The sequence below is a fragment of the Oncorhynchus nerka genome, linkage group LG22 (genome assembly GCF_034236695.1).
Source record: "Oncorhynchus nerka isolate Pitt River linkage group LG22, Oner_Uvic_2.0, whole genome shotgun sequence".
Classification (NCBI taxonomy): Eukaryota; Metazoa; Chordata; class Actinopteri; order Salmoniformes; family Salmonidae; genus Oncorhynchus; species Oncorhynchus nerka.
In genome coordinates, this window is record NC_088417.1 from 93,827,073 (window position 1) to 93,831,843 (window position 4,771).

Below are 4,771 nucleotides of genomic sequence, written 5' to 3' on the forward strand. Positions count from 1 at the left end.
TCAATGTGGAGGCTATATACAGGGTGTTACGGTACAGAGTCAATGTGGAGACTATATACAGGGTGTTACGGTACAGAGTCAATGTGGAGACTATATACAGGGTGTTACGGTACAGAGTCAATGTGGAGACTATATACAGGGTGTTACGGTACAGAGTCAATGTGGAGACTATATACAGGGTGTTACGGTACAGAGTCAATGTGGAGACTATATACAGGGTGTTACGGTACAGAGTCAATGTGGAGACTATATACAGGGTGTTACGGTACAGAGTCAATGTGGAGACTATATACAGGGTGTTACGGTACAGAGTCAATGTGGAGACTATATACAGGGTGTTACGGTACAGAGTCAATGTGGAGACTATATACAGGGTGTTACGACAGAGTCAATGTGGAGACTATATACAGGGTGTTACGGTACAGAGTCAATGTGGAGACTATATACAGGGTGTTACGGTACAGAGTCAATGTGGAGACTATATACAGGGTGTTACGGTACAGAGTCAATGTGGAGACTATATACAGGGTGTTACGGTACAGAGTCAATGTGGAGACTATATACAGGGTGTTACGGTACAGAGTCAATGTGGAGTACAGAGTCAATATACAGGGTGTTACGGTACAGAGTCAATGTGGAGGCTATATACAGGGTGTTACGGTACAGAGTCAATGTGGAGACTATATACAGGGTGTTACGGTACAGAGTCAATGTGGAGACTATATACAGGGTGTTACGGTACAGAGTCAATGTGGAGACTATATACAGGGTGTTACGGTACAGAGTCAATGTGGAGACTATATACAGGGTGTTACGGTACAGAGTCAATGTGGAGACTATATACAGGGTGTTACGGTACAGAGTCAATGTGGAGACTATATACAGGGTGTTACGGTACAGAGTCAATGTGGAGACTATATACAGGGTGTTACGGTACAGAGTCAATGTGGAGACTATATACAGGGTGTTACGGTACAGAGTCAATGTGGAGACTATATACAGGGTGTTACGGTACAGAGTCAATGTGGAGACTATATACAGGGTGTTACGGTACAGAGTCAATGTGGAGACTATATACAGGGTGTTACGGTACAGAGTCAATGTGGAGACTATATACAGGGTGTTACGGTACAGAGTCAATGTGGAGACTATATACAGGGTGTTACGGTACAGAGTCAATGTGGAGACTATATACAGGGTGTTACGGTACAGAGTCAATGTGGAGACTATATACAGGGTGTTACGGTACAGAGTCAATGTGGAGACTATATACAGGGTGTTACGGTACAGAGTCAATGTGGAGACTATATACAGGGTGTTTTAGTACAGAGTCAATGTGGAGACTATATACAGGGTGTTACGGTACAGAGTCAATGTGGAGGCTATATACAGGGTGTTACGGTACAGAGTCAATGTGGAGACTATATACAGGGTGTTACGGTACAGAGTCAATGTGGAGACTATATACAGGGTGTTACGGTACAGAGTCAATGTGGAGACTATATACAGGGTGTTACGGTACAGAGTCAATGTGGAGACTATATACAGGGTGTTACGGTACAGAGTCAATGTGGAGACTATATACAGGGTGTTACGGTACAGAGTCAATGTGGAGACTATATACAGGGTGTTACGGTACAGAGTCAATGTGGAGACTATATACAGGGTGTTACGGTACAGAGTCAATGTGGAGACTATATACAGGGTGTTACGGTACAGAGTCAATGTGGAGACTATATACAGGGTGTTACGGTACAGAGTCAATGTGGAGACTATATACAGGGTGTTATGGTACAGAGTCAATGTGGAGGCTATATACAGGGTGTTACGGTACAGAGTCAATGTGGAGACTATATACAGGGTGTTACGGTACAGAGTCAATGTGGAGGATATATACAGGGTGTTACGGTACAGAGTCAATGTGGAGACTATATACAGGGTGTTACGGTACAGAGTCAATGTGGAGACTATATACAGGGTGTTACGGTACAGAGTCAATGTGGAGGCTATATACAGGGTGTTACGGTACAGAGTCAATGTGGAGGCTATATACAGGGTGTTACGGTACAGAGTCAATGTGGAGACTATATACAGGGTGTTACGGTACAGAGTCAATGTGGAGACTATATACAGGGTGTTACGGTACAGAGTCAATGTGGAGGCTATATACAGGGTGTTACGGTACAGAGTCAATGTGGAGACTATATACAGGGTGTTACGGTACAGAGTCAATGTGGAGGCTATATACAGGGTGTTACGGTACAGAGTCAATGTGGAGACTATATACAGGGTGTTACGGTAGAGATTCAATGTGGAGACTATATACAGGGTGTTACGGTACAGAGTCAATGTGGAGACTATATACAGGGTGTTACGGTACAGAGTCAATGTGGAGGCTATATACAGGGTGTTACGGTACAGAGTCAATGTGGAGACTATATACAGGGTGTTACGGTACAGAGTCAATGTGGAGACTATATACAGGGTGTTACGGTACAGAGTCAATGTGGAGACTATATACAGGGTGTTACGGTACAGAGTCAATGTGGAGACTATATACAGGGTGTTACGGTACAGAGTCAATGTGGAGACTATATACAGGGTGTTACGGTACAGAGTCAATGTGGAGGCTATATACAGGGTGTTACGGTACAGAGTCAATGTGGAGACTATATACAGGGTGTTACGGTACAGAGTCAATGTGGAGGCTATATACAGGGTGTTACGGTACAGAGTCAATGTGGAGACTATATACAGGGTGTTACGGTACAGAGTCAATGTGGAGACTATATACAGGGTGTTACGGTACAGAGTCAATGTGGAGGCTATATACAGGGTGTTACGGTACAGAGTCAATGTGGAGACTATATACAGGGTGTTACGGTACAGAGTCAATGTGGAGGCTATATACAGGGTGTTACGGTACAGAGTCAATGTGGAGACTATATACAGGGTGTTACGGTACAGAGTCAATGTGGAGACTATATACAGGGTGTTACGGTACAGAGTCAATGTGGAGACTATATACAGGGTGTTACGGTACAGAGTCAATGTGGAGACTATATACAGGGTGTTACGGTACAGAGTCAATGTGGAGACTATATACAGGGTGTTACGGTACAGAGTCAATGTGGAGGCTATATACAGGCTGTTACGGTACAGAGTCAATGTGGAGGCTATATACAGGGTGTTACGGTACAGAGTCAATGTGGAGACTATATACAGGGTGTTACGGTACAGAGTCAATGTGGAGACTATATACAGGGTGTTACGGTACAGAGTCAATGTGGAGGCTATATACAGGGTGTTACGGTACAGAGTCAATGTGGAGACTATATACAGGGTGTTACGGTAGAGATTCAATGTGGAGACTATATACAGGGTGTTACGGTAGAGATTCAATGTGGAGACTATATACAGGGTGTTACGGTACAGAGTCAATGTGGAGGCTATATACAGGGTGTTACGGTACAGAGTCAATGTGGAGACTATATACAGGGTGTTACGGTACAGAGTCAATGTGGAGGCTATATACAGGGTGTTACGGTACAGAGTCAATGTGGAGACTATATACAGGGTGTTACGGTACAGAGTCAATGTGGAGACTATATACAGGGTGTTACGGTACAGAGTCAATGTGGAGACTATATACAGGGTGTTACGGTACAGAGTCAATGTGGAGACTATATACAGGGTGTTACGGTACAGAGTCAATGTGGAGACTATATACAGGGTGTTACGGTACAGAGTCAATGTGGAGGCTATATACAGGGTGTTACGGTACAGAGTCAATGTGGAGGCTATATACAGGGTGTTACGGTACAGAGTCAATGTGGAGACTATATACAGGGTGTTACGGTACAGAGTCAATGTGGAGGCTATATACAGGGGGTACTGGTACAGAGTCAATGTGGAGGCTATATACAGGGTGTTACGGTACAGAGTCAATGTGGAGACTATATACAGGGTGTTACGGTACAGAGTCAATGTGGAGACTATATACAGGGTGTTACGGTACAGAGTCAATGTGGAGGCTATATACAGGGTGTTACGGTACAGAGTCAATGTGGAGACTATATACAGGGTGTTACGGTACAGAGTCAATGTGGAGACTATATACAGGGTGTTACGGTAGAGATTCAATGTGGAGACTATATACAGGGTGTTACGGTAGAGATTCAATGTGGAGACTATATACAGGGTGTTACGGTACAGAGTCAATGTGGAGGCTATATACAGGGTGTTACGGTACAGAGTCAATGTGGAGACTATATACAGGGTGTTACGGTACAGAGTCAATGTGGAGGCTATATACAGGGTGTTACGGTACAGAGTCAATGTGGAGACTATATACAGGGTGTTACGGTACAGAGTCAATGTGGAGACTATATACAGGGTGTTACGGTACAGAGTCAATGTGGAGACTATATACAGGGTGTTACGGTACAGAGTCAATGTGGAGGCTATATACAGGGTGTTACGGTACAGAGTCAATGTGGAGGGTATATACAGGGTGTTACGGTACAGAGTCAATGTGGAGACTATATACAGGGTGTTACGGTACAGAGTCAATGTGGAGGCTATATACAGGGGGTACTGGTACAGAGTCAATGTGGAGGCTATATACAGGGTGTTACGGTACAGAGTCATTGTGGAGACTATATACAGGGTGTTACGGTACAGAGTCAATGTGGAGGCTATATACAGGGTGTTACGGTACAGAGTCAATGTGGAGGCTATATACAGGGTGTTACGGTACAGAGTCAATGTG